We start from the raw sequence: 17,479 nt of genomic DNA, 5'->3' as shown, positions 1-17,479 counted from the left end.
AAAATTCAGTAATATGCTCATTAGTATTCTCATTAGCTTACCCTCAATAGCTACAGTTGTTTCTCGCTTTCCATATTACTGAAAGACCACTGGAAATATTCAAATCACGGTGGTGACCTTGTTAAGAAAGAACATAACCCCTACTAGGATTGTAATCTGTAAGAAAGAATAGCTTCCTGTAGTGATATTAGGAATTTACTTTTTTTTTTTTTCCAGTCCATTGTTCTTTAGTGTTTCCCATAGGACAATCTTGGGTGTGCCTTTCCTTATACTATGAAAAGTATAAGGGGTCTATGCAAACATTTGTTAAATCTCTTTAAGCCTCAAGTAAAAATATAAGAAGTGCACACTTCAGACCTCTGAAAGGGTGTACATGTATCAGAGTAAACAAGAATGATCCTCATCTTACTTTTATGCTCTACAAAACTTTACTCAGCGATGAAATCATATTGGGTAATATTCCAGTTACCATGCCAGTCAGGAACTTGGACTAAGAACTTATTTCAGCTGTCTTCCAGCCTTAAATTTAACAGACCTCTGAGTAAGAGTCATATCTGAACTAGTACAGGTTGCGGGATTCTCAATAGTGAATTCAAGTCCAAATCTTGTACGGTTCTGAAATATAAATTCAACTTCAAGATTTGAAAAGGTCCATTTTCTTAGATTGTTATGAAGAGGTCAGGAAGGGACATTAATTTCACTTACCTTAAATGGGAATTATTTTAATTTCTGTCATGGGTAAAAAAGAGTTATTTCTATGTTGCGGTGGAGGCTTTAAACAGATGACATGTCACACAGATCTAATTTGGATGGGGGAAGCCCAAGGGGTAGAAGAACTGAACACTGCAAAATGAATCCCAAATAAATAATGGATTAGAAAATACAACAGAACTGCAAACTGAGTCTAATGGATCTCAGCACAATACTGCTGCTTGCAACACAGAAGGATACTTTCACCTCTTTTCTGTCTCTTAATATGTCGTTCTTCATTTTGTTGTTGAGAACAGTCTATAATCTTTTTGTACATTAATTAACTCTAAAATTCTACTCCTATTGAGCCATCTTTTTGCTCCTATGGAGAATATTTTGTGTACTAATGCTTAAATAAACTCAGTGTTAACCATTGAGGTTTTGGTTTCTTTTTATATTGTTGTTTAATTCTTATTCACACATTGCAATGAACTAATATCATCCTGGCCAAAAAAAAAAGTCAACTCAGTTGATTTGTCAGATTCTATTTACTATTTCAAAAAAGTTCAAATTATTCCTTTAGGTGTTTCTATATTTTCATCATGGTATTACATTAATTTTAAACCATCAAATTAATTTTAATTTTATTTTCCTGACTTCATGTATTTTTAGCTGACATTCCCAGTTCTCAGTTAAGACAGCTAACAAAAAGAAAATTAAAAAGGAAACACTTTTGATTATGGTTGTATGGTATGTATTACCATAGAATACAACTGAACTCTTACACCAACTTTGATAAAGTCAAAGATTCTTCAAGGCCTTTTATCAACAGAAATACACGATCTGCATATAGAATCATAGAATAGCTTGGGTTGGAAGGGATCTTTAAAGGTCATCTGGTCCAACCCCCGTGCAAGGAGCAGGGACATCTTCAACCAGATCAGGTTGCTCAGAGCCTCATCCAACCTGGCCTTGAATCTTTCCAAGGAGAGGGCATCCACTATCTCTCTGGGCAATCTATTCCAATATAATATAATAGAGCTTTATTCCAAATACCTTTTGTTTTCATTCATTTTACAAGTTCCTTGTTCCATCTTGTTCAAAGATGCTTTTAAGGCTATCTTCTTTGAAGGAGGGGAACAGTAATGAGGAAAGGAACAATTGTATCGAGGTTCAAGGCCTTGAACAGTAATGGTAAAATATGAGTTATTTTATATATAAATATATATATATAAAGTATTTATCTTTGTTAATGTTATGAATGTGACATGATATGCATATCATAAAGTACAAACACTGTTTCAAAAGGTTCTAATATGAAAAGATAAAAGAAAATTTTTGGCATGATAGATACTTATATACATATAGATGCAAAGGCTGATCAGTACAATATTAGATATATTTTAATATTAAACTGACACCAACCTATTATTTTAGATATTTCTTAGGACACAAAGGACTCTATCATTTTGTTTAAACAAAGTTACAGAAAAAAAAAAAACACAATTCACACAAGAAAGAAAAGAAAAGACATCCTAGTTATTTAAGTGTATATAGAAATATTTAGATAAGCAAATATGGCTCTGCGAATACAGGACTATACTAGAGTTTGGTTTCCATTTCTAATTGTACTACTGGCTCACTTAATTACCTCAGCCAGTCACCTCATCTTTCTTCATCATAATTTTCCTAGTGGTGAATAGAGAATAAGACATTTCCATTCCCTAGAAAAATTTCCTTACAACGTGTTTTGAACACACAAGTGCTTATAAGCTTAAGTATTCTTAATTTACAAAGCAGGGAGTGGAAGATCTTCTTTTAGCCCTCCTCACTATCCCTACTGACCAGTTAAGGTGAGATTCCCAAGGGCTGTGGTTTTCCATGGATACGTTATATCACATATTGCCTGACAGGACTCTCAAAAGCTCTGCACATAGGGGAAAGACATAATTGCATTGTATTTTATTTATTTCATTAGGCAGAACAGGCATGGTGATGGTACTATCTTTAACTTTCCACATTCACGTCAATCCTATGCATACGTAAAAGTAAGATACTTCAAAGTCAAGAAATGACAAGCTAAAATTGTCCAGGCAAGGTTAAGTACGCTCTTTGGTGCCAACATATTATGACACATTTCTTAATAATACGACCATGTGCTATTTTTAGCTCCCATAAGCAGTAGTCTTGTGCAGAATATTAAGAATAAACAGTTTGTGGTGGTTTTTTTTTTTCTTATTCTTCTTTTCCTGCCTTCCTTCCACTCCCCTACCTGAAGGTGTATTTGATTGCTTCCAGTATGACTACATTAAAATTAAATGGTAATAGTCAATTATCCAATCAAGCAACAACTTCCAACAATTCACAAATTCTTCCAAGGTAGATAATTATTTAGGAACTGGAAATGCTTAAACATCTTGAATTACTAATGCATTTGACCTTGCATTTTCTACAAGTGGATAGAGCATCAAAAACTCCACCTTTACTTCCATCAGTCTTAGAAACATATTTTGCCCGGGGGGGGGGGGGGGCCTCAGGGGAAGGAAAAAAAAAAATAGCAAAACAAAAGACTTTCTGAATTAATTTAGCTGATAACAAACCAGAAGATTCCACCTCTCCATTTTCTGATTAATTACAGAGCACTGGTATGAGAACACCCCAAATGAAAAATTCTTGTGATGTGAAAGGTATCATCGATTAATGCATAGAACCCACAGCTGGGACTATTAATTACCCTGTTGTTCTTTTCCATTCCAAAGGGCTGACTCTTCAGCTGATGTAAATCAGTTGTGATTTAATATATATTTTCCATGTTGAAGAAGTGGTCTGAAGTGTCTTTGGTAGTGTAGTATCCCAACTTCTCATTTATGTTAGGTGTTGTATAGTGCTCAATGGATATGTGTTGTACATCTGGTAAAATGATATAATTTCTGCCATCATTTTATGTATAAAACATGGATATTATTCCCATCTAAATTATGCCAATTAGATGAAAATTTGAGAAGAAAGTTAAAAAGCTGTTTCTAGTCATATCTTCTTTTCTATTCTACTCTTGTCAATAGCTTCTCAGCTTTCTCCAGATGAGCAAAGTGGAGCCTCTGTTATTTCAGGCAGGTCCTATATTCTTTGTTCTGCAGTTTTACCAGATGATTGTGATATGTCTCTCTTTCTGAAGTTCTGTGTCCGTGGCCACATCTGCACATACATATAATTGTGATCCTGCTGGTCCTCTGGAGTTTTGCTTCCTGTTTTTAATTATTTTTTTCCAAATTTGCTTTTTGTCTACCTAACTTCAGAATCTTATTATCTAGGTCTCACAAGAGGTACAGGAGATCATCCTGTCCTTTTGACAAGAATGTCAGGTTAGGCATATCTGTAGGGATAACACCTGTAAGATCAGAGATGTCCCAGAACATAAGCAGGTGTCCAGGATTGATCTCAGCTGTGGACAGCCCTGCTAGAACCTGTTCTTTGCACTAGTGGGTCAAGTACTGATAAATCTTGGCTTACAGTATACTGCCTTCCTTGTTATCTGCCTTTCTCCCTGGTTCATTTTTACAACCCACACACAAACCTATTGCTGTTGTAGCTCCACTCTCACCATGATCTGAGCCAGCAAATTTGAAGCCATTTGGAGAGGTCTAAACGAGCTGCAGTCCTTACAGAGACTATAGTTCAGATACATCCTGAAGTGCCCTCTAGGGGGAAATCAAGAATTCTGAACATAGAAGTGTAAGAAATCTCCAGGTGTTGATGTTTGTGATGCTAAAGAAAACCAGTGGTGCACACCCAGGGAGTGTGAGCTTCTGAAAATGTCCTGAGGACATTAGCTGCCAGGGTAAAGTCAGACTCCCTTCTGCCTGATCTCCCGGATCCCTTACTCTTGTGTTCCAGGCCACAAAACGACCCAGCCCCTCAAAAGCGATGGTGCATGTTCATTTAATCCCTTACTTTAGGGACTCAACTGGGGGAGTTGCATTTTTTTTTTGACAAATATTCTTGCCATTTTTGCAACTTAGGCAACACTTCTGACAGTGGTGTATTAAAAGAAATGATATGTAAGCCCTGCCATGACTCTGAATCTCAGGCTCTTAAAGATAGCCAGCTGCAACTATCAGATAAGCACTCAGTCCAAGCAGGAAATGTTTTCTGAAATACATTCTTTCTTCAGGACTTCCAGCTGACTGGATGAAGTGTCCTAGCACTCAGCGTGTTAAAAGCTGTGAACCCCTGTGGAAGATCTTGACATCTCTGTGTGAGGTATATAATAAATGCCTGACATCTAAGACAGCCTTATGATTTTTGCTCCTGCAGCCTAAGCTTTACAGCAGCCAAGCAGTTTCCTTGCATTTAAATTGCTTAAAGACTAATTCTAACAAATTCTCTATTTAGAAAGATTGTGTAAGTGGAATCAACAACAAAGAAGAGTGGCATGCAGAGGCCATGCCTACGACAAATACATTGCAACCTGGAGACTGTCTCAGGATCAAACTGTGTATTCTGAAAGAGTCGTGTCCTTGGGAGCAGATGCATGCCTTGAATAAAGAATTTTTAATTATATTTTATAATCTGTGGTGTAACATACATACCACATTTATGAACACAAGACAGGAACTTACGAAAATTGGCAAAGTATGAATCTCATGGACAATTGATCAGTAGGACACTGAAGGAACATAAACAACCCAGCCGTGGAAAGTCAAAGATGACTGAAAGTATAATCCCAATAAAGAACCATGTGCAAGGCCATATTCAAGTGTTTTAATGAAAACTTACAGAAATTTCAACATCAGTGTTGAGCAGGTAATGTATAAAAGGTGTTGGATAATATTAGATCATAAAAGAGCAATTACACTCAACCCAGAGGAAAATATTTCAATAGGAGTTAAAAAAAAAATTTCAGTAGTAGTTAAGAGTAAATTAATAGTAGATACTAACTATTAGTAGGTAAGTTTAAATTGATGGCTGTTAAATGGCATTAATGCCTGTTGAACAGTTCAAAGCTGCACGAAGGGAGGTTTAGACTGGACATTAGGAAACATTTCTTTACCGAGAGGGTGCTCAAATGCTGGAACAGGCTTCCTACAGAGGTGACTGATGTGTCAAGCCTGTCAGTGTTTAAGAGGCACTTGGGCAATGCCCTTAGTAGCATGCTTTAACTTGGTCAGTCTTTAATTGGTCAGGCAGTTGGACTAGATGATTGTTGTAGGTCCCTTCCAACTGAAATAATCTAATCTAGTCTAGTTTAGTCTAAATTCAACATTTGAAATTCATTGTTGTAGTGCATTTTACTTCAGATGTGTATATGAACATGTCTATGTTACTTACAAAAGTCCCTTATGCTTGGTCTTTCAGTGGGACTTCCAAGTTTCTGAGATTTTCCATTCCACTGAAAGAGATTTTTAGGTCTTCTAGTACACTTGTGAATATAGGAGCAAAGCACAGTATTATGCTTAAATTTGCTATGTCAAATAAATAGAATAGAGTGAAATCCCTAGAATGATAACTTCCAGATGGTGGTTCTTTGGACATAATAATATGTTTCCTTATATATTTAACTTCAGCATGAACACATCCAGCATACCTGTAGGTACTTGTTTGCAGAACCTATCACAGAAGCATAGGGCAGATATGCTATATAGCTATTTGCTTACACAGCAAATGAGAAAGGTGGAGATGTGCGATTAATCCTCTCTGTGCTAATGTTAAGAAGAAACTATACAGACAAGATTGCATACATAGGCAGCCCATTAAATTTCCAGAGTTCGGAAGAATGAAGCTGGTTTTGAAACAGCTTATTTCCAAGAATACCAGAGAAAATCAAAACAGTGCCTTTCTCCTCTCACGCTTGAGTGCTGAACATGCTGTTTGCAGGCATAAGGCTAAGTTTCATGAGTTTAATTCTAACATTATAGTTAAATAAATGTCTTAAGAGGTTTTTGAGAGCATTTATACATTAAGCTTTTCCTCTAAATCTCTTCCTTTGGGGACACCTGATACAATTTATCTTGCTGCATGCTGAAGTTCCACATTAGTTGCTCTGAGTTTTCCTTGATTTATAGGACTTCATGCAAACTTTTAAACCATTTCCAAAGGTAAGCATGGTGGGTGGAAATTCTGGGAAATCCTGAGTAATCTAAAAGCCCAAGTCCCATTCACTTTCAATAAAACTTGAGTGCTTGAGGGCCAGGCTTTTAAAACACTCAGTTACTTAAAGGCGAAAACAGTTATCCAACGGGATTTACTAAAGTGCCATGGTTAGTCTGAGATTGTTCTTTGCTTATCTGCCCTATTTATATTGTTTACTTTATTATTTCCACCTTAAAACATGTAGTAAATTTTCTCCCATATTGTTTGTTGCAAGTTTTTTAATAGATTGTTCTTCTTATGGTAAAGTGGGACTGGCCAGAGCTTCCCCAGCTGACTACTTTCTGTGGAATTCAGTCTTTTGCATTTATTACTCATTATCTGTACAAAAGTTAACTTCTGTAATTTTGCTGCTTTTCCACAGCTCCCTACCAACAGCAGTGAGACCCAGACTCACAAAGGAAATTAGTCACTGCCACGCTGACTGCCTAAGCAAGCACTGAGGGAAGTATGCTTGCACCAATGATGAGGTCCTCCAGTGACGAAGCGGGATATCTGTGAATCACTGTTACAGAGCAAAACTCCACCTAACGTGAAACATCAGTGCCTGGCTTCTACTGTGGCTTTTAAACACTGGGGAGAAAATTCTAGTCTTACTTTTAACTGTGTGAAACCAAAGTAAGCATGTTGACTTCAGTCTAGATTTATACTATTGGCGTCTCATCTAACTCCCATTTAGAAGGTTTCCCCTGATTTTAACTAGAGTTGAACCAAACCTGGAGTAATTTCTACTGGAATAATCTGGTTACCTTATGTCAGGCGTCCTTCTCAAATGCACTGAACTTCTCATTACTGAACATTCATTGGTTGAAATGAAATTAAACATAAAGATGATCATTTATGCTGACTTATTCCCTACACCAGCATGAAGTTAACAGTTTCTTTATGTCAAAGTATTAATTTTCAGTTATTTCCAGGTTCACTTCCTATCAATTTAGAATAAGCATCTATACCTCTCAAAGTTGAAGTCCCCATCAAAGATACTCAGGGCATCTATAATAAAGTCTTAGTTGAAAATCACAATCATAAGAATTTCATATAATAAAATACTAACTCGGAGTGATATTAGACATTTTTCTATCACCAGCTGGGATGTATGAGCATTGGACAGAGTAGCCTTGCAGGTCACTCAGTCCACTTCACTGGAATGGTGAGAAATAACTTCAGTAAATGCCTACTTTAGAAGCATCGTCTTCTACACAACACAGCACCAACATCACAGACTTCAAAATACTGACCAGCAGCCAATAGGAAACATTAGCCCTGATGTAAAAGACTAAAATCCACAACAATAATTTGCCACAGAAGGAGATGAGGCAGGATTAAGAGCCTTAACAGTAAATGTTTTATTAAAGAAACCTTTTAGGTGATGCTAAAAGGGATGTCATATGCCTGCCACAAAGGAGGCCAAAGGAGAAAAGCCACAGTTTCCACCTATCTGAACTCAAGGAGGCTTTCTATCCTTCCACCCAAAGTGGTGATTGCTTTAATCCCAAGATCTGAGGGTGTCTAATGTCAATAAGAGGACCAGGACCTGAACCTACAGCCTGTTTCCAGCTGTGACTAGTCTCTAATGTTTCAGAAGAAGACAAAAAGAAAAGTAAAAAACTCCAGAAGATAAATTATTCAGCTTGTGGGAAAGGAAAAAGAATTAAAACCTGAGAGGCTCAAGTTGCATATAGTATATCTGAGGAAGCTAGCAGGAACCTGTATCAGAGTATTCCTGGGTGGAGAAGTCACAATGCCATCCTTTGTCCTAATTGTGTGAAAACCTGTATCTTCACTGATTTGAAGCATTTCTCACCATTGTCTACTTCAGCCATTTGCAAAGCAAGATGGAAAAAACATTCCCCATCTGAATGTGGATTCCTGTGTCTGGAAGATCTTTGTCACCCTGTGAAGCCGAGATTGGTCATTCACATAGATGTGCTGAGGGAGATCTTCACACCTAGTCCCAAATGTCAGTGTAGACATACCCCATAACACTTTCTTTATGCTCTCACAGTATATCAGCAACTCACAATGTCTAAAATATTTGTCCCTGTAACACTCACAGGAGTGTCATACACCTCAAACAGTGGATAAGCAGAGAGAAAGAAGGGAGATTTGCTCTCTGGAAGTTTGGCAATGTCTTTGTATGTTTATTGAAAATAAATTTGTGCTTTTAAGAGATGATTCGGAGCACTTGGTTGAAGTGTCAGTCATATAATGTAGCATTCACAATCGCTGTTTGGAGATGCCTGCTTCTCTCATTTATCGACAGAGAGATGAGGCTCTCAAATTAAGATGCTTCTTTGGGCTTTGGGGGCAGGTAATTTCTTTCTGTAATACCCCCATAACACTTACACAGCAGGCTAATCAAAATAGTAGTCCTACTTTTTTAAAAAATGACAAAAAGTGTACATATATACATGTACATGTATATGTTTTATAAAATTACACAGAATCAATTTCATGATCCCATTGCTAGCATGCTCTGTCATTACAAAACGGCAGGAATAAGAGGTAGAGAGCAGGAGTGCATCAAACCAGGACTGCTATGCAACGTGAAACCTCTCCTTCTTTTTGCCATGGAGAATGTTTGTGAGACCGTGCTGTAGAACTGAGATGTCAGCCTGCATCCGAGAGGCAAGCTGTATCCTCTCTGGTGGCACATCCATTGGGATAGAAGTGCTACAGTCATAACTATCACTTATTTCTGAAGAGAGTTACTGTCTCTCGGCAGGCTCCGATGTCCTATAAAATTAAAATTTACAGAAGACTTGATTTATTAAGTGCATTATTAACTATGATTACATTTCTGTTCTCATTTTATTCCAGTAGTTCCTAAGAGAGTATTGCTTGGAGAAAGTCTTACACTATCCAAGTAAGTGAGGTGCAAGTCCTCGTCAGCAGGTGGACACAGCAGATATCACTCTGGAATAGATGAAGGACTGGGCAGCATTTTTACACTACAGGATAAACTCCTCCTTTAAATATTAGGAGACTTTTTTTTTTTTTCTCATTTATATGTTTTCACTAACAGTGAAACCAGCAGGGTTGCTCTGGATTTATGCCAGTTTGGAAAACTGATCTTGTGTGCTTTCACTAAGCACACTACAAGATACTTAAGCATCAAGTAGAGAATCTCTGTTATAAAAAGATGATGCTGCTGACAAGAAAGTCTAATTTAAGAATTTATACCAAAACTGAAATAATTTGTTGCCCATTTGTTCTGAAAATTGTTGACATACTAATAAAAAGTATGTTGGCTTAAGCAAAGCCCAACGTTAAAGTTTGAGACAGAATATCCTCTCCAAACAATAAGAAGCTATTATTATTCAAGGCCATCCTTACCTGGTCTTAATAACACCTTGTGGCAAAATTAATTTACTTTTAAAATTCCAGTTGCCATAACAACTTGGTGCGGTTGTTCATGTGACTTAATGAGACTCCAAAAGAACTATTTAATGAAGAAAAAAGCCAGATGAATGGAGATCAACTAAGAGGTTTTTTTTTCTTTTCCGATTACCGTATTTAAGCATTAATAATTATTTGATAAAAATGCTTCCTGTAAAAGTAAAAATAGTCTTATATTCAGAGCTACTGTACTTTAACTCCTTCTGTCATATAATCTTCAGAGCCTTCACACTTAACAGCAACTAGTGACTCAGTTTGAGATAGCTGCATAACATGCATCAGCTTGATGAGCAGTTGTCTTCAGCTTTGTACTCATTACCCTTCCCCTACAAGAATGAATGTCCATGGTGATCTGTTCCTTAGCACCACAAACACTGTTGTGTTGAAAACTGCTGTCAAGGAGGAACCACACAATAATGTAACGCCAAAACTGTTTTGTGGTCATAATGATCATCCACATACCTCCTATTTATCAGCTGTATATTTGCAGATGGACAGATAAATATATAGATCAGACCAGGGGAGCTGCCTGGAATGGATACATAGGAGAAAGCAGATGTGGCCTCACCTCCTGCCTTGCCCAGCCTGCCCACCTGGAGAAGTGTTGCCAGCAGCACAGCCCCTCTACTTGCCTGAGTGTGAGGAGCTGACACTGAGCTTCCTCATTTCCCGTGGGAGGACTGGTCGTGTGACCTCCAGTCTGTACCGGACCTCACAAGTCTGACCTGAAGATCTGAAATCCCTCCAGGTAGAAACATGGTCTCTTTCATTACCTGTAACAGAACCAAAATTCTTTAAGCACCCAAAAATCATTAGTAAAAGTAAAAATAGCCGCAGTACTCATTCTCCATGCACATACGTATAAACACTAGTCACAATAAATAACATCATACACTGATGATAAGCATAGAAGTATCAGGACAGATTAATTATGTCGTACAGGATCTCATATCTCCGTGACAATTCCAGGAAAATCTCCCACTACAGCCCTTTTTCTTAACAGTGAAGCATGAGCATTCTTGTTAGGCTGCCTACCAAGCGTGGTCAGTTTTTGGTCTCTGGCTATAACTTAGATACCTATCCTCTCTAGGTTGGACCAAGAGATAGTTCAAGTTATGCCTAAGTTTTCCTAAGTTTTACATCACAGAGGTCATTAACAGTTGGCATTATTCTGAACTTTTGCCATCGTAGCAAAGAGCTGGATCAGCAGTGAATGGAAAGCTACAGCATTTTGACATTGGTCTGATTTGCATGAGAAGAAAACAACATTACAAATCACTTTCTTACCACTGTTACTGCTTCCTGTTAAACAAAGCTGACAGAAAAAGTTGGAGGAAACAATCGATAATGACAAATTAAGTTTCTTTTTTATGTTTGTGAATTATCTCTAAACACTCTACAATTAGCTTTAATATAGTTATTCTTTGAAAATAATTTGCAGATAATTTACAGGCTACTGAATATTGGAAGAACATTTATGGTTATTTCATATTCAGAATATAAAGTGTATGGCTGGCATTGGTTGAATTGGTAAGTCATGTGATACTATTTTAATATGAACAAATGGAAATTGTTTGGGATGCAAATATTTACATTTATTAGAGCCAAATTAGCTGATTATTCAGATTCTTTATAATTCATTTAAAAGCCACACTTCTTTCAAACCTGGCTGCTAAGAAATATGACTAGGAACATAATGGTATTTCATGCAAAGCAATTCTAGGGTAAATTAATTCAATATTCAGCTGAATTGTCTTAGGCAAATAATTTCTGCATTGACCTAGGCATAAGTATATTTACCATCAAAACTGGAATAATTTCTGAACAGTTTCTTAAGTAATAACGTAACAAAAATTACAGTGATAAGAAATAAATCAAATAAAGGAAGAAATTTACATCAGGCTCATCAGTTGTTTTGTTCATATGTATACAAAGAGTCTATCATTATTGTATCTCTTTTTCTTACCACACTATTCTACTAACTAGAAGTGAATTTAATCAATCCAATAATATTATCCAAATGTCATTCATCCAGTTTTGATTTATGTTGCTTTTTAATTTCAAATAGCTTTCTCAGTAATCTGGTTTTCTGGGAATTAATCGGGCTCTTATCTCTGGCCTATAACCTATCAAAATTATTACTCTAATTTTGTTCGTATTGGCACATACCACACTCTGACTTTGCATTTTCTCTTTTATGTTCTTTTATTCTAACTTTTATTAATCTTTTGCTTGCCTCATGTGCTTTTCTGCTGTAACAGCTGGGAATTTAAGCAATTCTTGATGCTTTGAAATTTGGCACTGATAGTGTGCCAACCAGGACAAAGATTTTTCAGCTGTCTTTGTTGTTGTTTCTTTTTTTTTTTTTTCAGTAAAGATGTTTTCATTTTATGTCTTTATGTACTGGTTAGTACAATGTGTGTACTATCACTGCCTAATATTTCATGAATATGTAACAGAAACCATCACAATAAGCATTAGTAAACAAGATGAGGAGTACTTAGTTATTCTATGTTTGCTTTAGGCTATATTCTGATATTTTTTACCCTTGTTGAGCAAGTAGTCAATGAAAAATAGTGTGGCCTCTTAATAATGTGTGAAGGAGCACACAGGTGGGAAGTATCAGTTGCCAAGCATAAGCCCCAGCTGAAAGACTTAAATAACAACTGACAGCAAATTAAGAGGTTTGAAGGCTAGTGAGGGGAAAGCAGATACTGCAGATGGTCTTGCTAAGCAAAGGTGGGGAGAGTGATGTCTGTTGTCCTTTGAATTTATTCTTGCTCACACTTGATGGGAATGGTAGATTTTTTTTTTTTCTTTCTTTCTTTCTTTTTTTTTCCAGACTGCCTGAAGCTTTTGGTTGGCTTTGTGAAAATTTAGCTAATTTGAAGGATTGTTAGTTAAAGTTGCAGTGGTACTCTGGGACTAGAGATAAGCCTAAAGGGAGCAGAAAATATTTTGTGTTTGTGGGAGTTTGTGGTTGTGGGTTGTTGGATTTATTTGTTTTGTTTTGTTTTTTCCTTCTCCTTTCAGCCTCTTTTGGGCAAGGTATTTTTCATGCCTAGTGCTTCTGCTGAGTGGTGTTGCTGTGTTTCTTTATGCAGCTGCTGCACTGTATGTAGGGTTGGCTGCACAGTGTACTAGGTGCAAGAACTTCTGTAGGTAGCTTTGAATCCTGTGACTTTTTAAAATATATTTTTAATACTATCTGAGCGACTACACCATATCGTGATGTTGAAGGATTTGTTTTACGGCAGTACAAAAGACAAAGCTTGGCTTCTGACAGGCTTCAAGAGAACCTGTCCTGAGTGTTTTGGAGAAGCTTAAAATAAGTTTTTCAAACAAATATTACAGCTACAAGCAAGTATTTTACAATAATGTATTGAGTATATTATTTAAAACAAACTCAAATATAGCTAGGTTTCTTTCATTAATTGTACTTAGTATACAGAAAAATCAATGCTATTTTCAGGGTCCACTTACTTATTGTCTTTCAGCTCAGTGGCTGAAATGGTCTGTATTAATTTATTTGTCATCCTGCTTAGCAGGACGGTGCTCCAAGTTGGACTACCTGATCTGGCTGTGAGACAAAGTGACTAAGTAGTCTTCTGCTGGCTCTGGAGTTGGGAGAGTTCAAGCCACTGTGAGTAAATGCCCGCTGTGGTCCTGGCACACTACGGCTGCAAGTTCAGCCAGGCAGATCTGCTGAAGGCCTTCTGCTTTGCAGGTTTCCTGTCCTCCAGTTTTTTCTGATTGGGCTATGTTAGCCCACTTTCATAGAGAGAACTCCCTCTCTGTCACTTATGTGCAAAATATTTTGTACCCAAGCCATGCTTGTAATGTGTGGAATGCTGACAAGATTTTGGGAGTTTAAAAAGTGGTTGCATCGATATCAATACAAGCAGTTACAGTGTTTGGCTTCTGCTAGGGAGTAAACAGATGCTTCCTAGAAAAGTTATTAATTTTTAAAAAATAAATCTATACATAACTTTATATATCCTTCAGTTAAACTATATCTGGCTCTGTCTCCCAGCTCTCAGGAGGGGAAGATCTTGGAGGGCAGTAACGCATCTCCCCTGGCCATAATGGGGTATTGCTTTTGCCTGCTCTCTGCTTCTCTGAGCTGCCGATGGGCCAGACAAAACTGTCTGGTTCCTTGTGTGTCTGTGAGGGACTGAGCAGAGCTGGATCATTTTGGGGAAGGGGACAGGAGGGCTGGTACCAGGGGTGGTGTGGCCTGTGGTGGAAATACTGCAGTGCCCAGAGGTTAGTGGGAGAGGACAGGAAGAGAGGAGGAAAACAGTTGGGCTCCTTGGGGGTGTGAACTGTGGAACTGGGGACCAGACCACCAGATACTGCATGTCTCTGTCATTTCTGCAAGTATTGTTTAACAGAGATAACGAAGCCTTCATTTTTTTCTGAACTGGTTTTAGCCATCAGTTGTGCAGTCCAGATCACTGACTATGAGCCACAGTGCATGTACTGTTTGGTGTGTACATCTTCAACTGCAGTCTTGGTATCACAAATATTACTGATGGAAATTACAGGGACTGATGGTTCAACTTCTTTGAGTTTTGGGCCACCTTAATGGAAGTATTCTGTCACTACATTTATCATAAATACAGCAGAAACTGTGATGAGGAGTGTCACTGAGCTGAGCCAAAAGAAGTTTCCATAGAGAGGAACATCTAACTTGCCTTGACTTTTTCCTCTTGATGGGAGGGTGTCGAAACTATGCAGTCATATACTGCTATGTATAACTGGCAGTATGCCTGTTTCCACAATCTTGTGGCCTAACTGATGACCCTAAAGCAGAACATAAGAAACAGAATTATAAACAAGCTTATTCAAGATTATGAAAAAAAACTTTAACAATAGCTGCCTGTTTTAGGTAGTAGACAGATGTGGGCCAACAGCCTTTCCTTCTCTTCCTAGAGATCGTGATGGGATTGGGGGAAGGAGTAGTGTTGCTGCGATTTGTTAAGAAAAATTTTTAACTCAGATTATCAGCACAAGTTGGAAAGTATGAAGCTCATCCTCTTGATTTTCCAATCTGACATTCTCTGATGTCATGCCAGTGGAAACAGATTTCTGTAACGTCAACTGTATGTCATGTTCAAACTGAGGCTTTTGAATATTTATGATACTTGGCTGGCTAAAAAAGATTTTGTTGTGTTTAAAGGTAGACCTTCAAATGTGAAAATCTGAGATCTCCTTAAAAAAAGATTGTACAAGGAACTTAAGCTCTGAATTATACTATAACCTGCATGATAACTTTCCCTTGACTTGAAAATCTGGACTGATGCCTGAACCTCTAGAAAGAACAGAGAAGCAACAGTGTTAGTTGTGAATGAGCACTTTTTTCTTACCCCATTTAACAATTGTGAGCAAAACTGGACTTCTGTGGGTTTGTTTTTTTGATGTTTTTGTTTGTTTTATTTTTTTGGACTTTATTAGAGTTCATTACTTTGATGGAAGCAAAAAGAATTAAATCTATAGCACACTGGCTGATGTATGGCGCAATTATGTTAGTGTTGGCCTTTGAAGTACTGAAAGTCTCTTCAGCTATATGATCTGTAACTGAAGCGTCTGTCTTATTTCTTGTCAAATTGTGTTGAGCCAATGGTCAGTCTCTTCCCAGTTTTAGACTTTTGAATCAGGCTACATATGCAGCTTGTTTCCACACAGATTGCAGCTCAAACATAGTTCATTTGAGAAGTTCAGTTCTTGGTTAAAAAAGTAATTCTTGGTGTTATGTATAGGCAGATTTTTTAAAAATATTTTTCCTGCTGATCCTTCTCTCCATGCCTTTGACCCTTTTGCCACCAGTGCTGTTGGGCTCATTACTTCACTCCTGTGGCTCAAGTCCCACGACAACACTGTGGTTTCATAATGCAATTCCGTATTTTGGGAACCAGAAGGTTAAAGTCTTTAGGCTCATCTGTTACAGTTTTGCTAACTTCCTTCAGTTAAGGATCTGTCCTTTAGTTCATACAATCATATGTCATCTGGATACTGATCTCCATGTATTCCTCTGTTGCCTTCAGGTCCCTGGTTGGCAAGGCACTACAATTCTCTTCCTAACGTAAGCCACCTACAAAATAAAGGCTTCATCAATAAGGTGTTAACAGGAGTTAGTTTGCCCTAAAGTACACTGCATTTATACACTACTTGATTTGAAGTTACTTGGCTTTGCTAACCAGGAATTTCTCTGCTTTGCAATCAGCTTTCCATTAAGGCGCTGATATCACAGAGCAGTTTTGCTTCTTACTCCTCCATTCACTGCCCTTTCTGTGTCACTTCACTCCTCCTGTGAAGTGCTCAGCCCTTAAGCTCTATGGGCAGATTAATGCAGTTACATCAAGAGAAGGATCTTTGGATGCGTGTGTTTGCAAGACAGTGTTGGCACAAACAAAGGCATCCCAATCCAGAGGATCACTGGCAGAAATAGGTATGAACTCCCCATGGTGCATGCGTTTGTGCTCTCAAGAGTAACTGGACTGCGTACTTCAAAGTGGTGCTACTGGTGCCAAATACAGCATCAACACAGCTAGTGCAGAAAACCTCACTAAACTCTCCTCCTAGACCTGGATGGTCATCTGAGAAGGAGACTTTGTTCTGCACTCAAGAACCGTATGAGCTAACAAGCTTCCATATTGTAGAAGGACTCTGCTCGCAGTTGTACTGGGCTTGCTTTTAAGAAACCTGGTTAAACTGTACAGCTACACTGGAGAGAGACATCTTGGTCTCACTGATCTTTCTTTATATTTTGCTGTGATTTTGTTTTTACCCTCTGCCCACAAATTTTCAGCAATATAGGAGTTAAACATCACTTGTTGCACAATAGATGTGTATAGTAGGGTGTAAAAGGTAAAGAAAAAAATCAATATAACAGATACAGTAATGTACTCCAAGTTTATTAAGGATGAGTTCTCTTGAGGTAAATGGCTCAGATCAGATTATGAAGATGTTTTGGAGTGCATAGACAGAGCATTATAGAAAAGGAACTGTGAGGTAGTCCAGCCCCTTCTTTTAGCGTAGGCATTTAAAGAGAAATAGGCTCTCTTGGGGAATCCATTAACACTTAGTCTTTTCCCCAACTCCTGTAGCAGCTATGGAAATGTGGTCCTGGCCAAGAGAAATGTTTCACATCTTTCTCCTTTGGCAATTGCATTTATGAGCAGCTCCTCCCTTGTCACCTGGAGACCTGCCTCAGGTGAAGTAACAACCCACATTGTAAGAA

The sequence above is a fragment of the Chlamydotis macqueenii genome, chromosome 2 (assembly GCF_036417535.1).
Source record: "Chlamydotis macqueenii isolate bChlMac1 chromosome 2, bChlMac1.mat, whole genome shotgun sequence".
Lineage (NCBI taxonomy): Eukaryota > Metazoa > Chordata > Aves > Otidiformes > Otididae > Chlamydotis > Chlamydotis macqueenii.
This window is presented reverse-complemented; position numbering follows the sequence as displayed.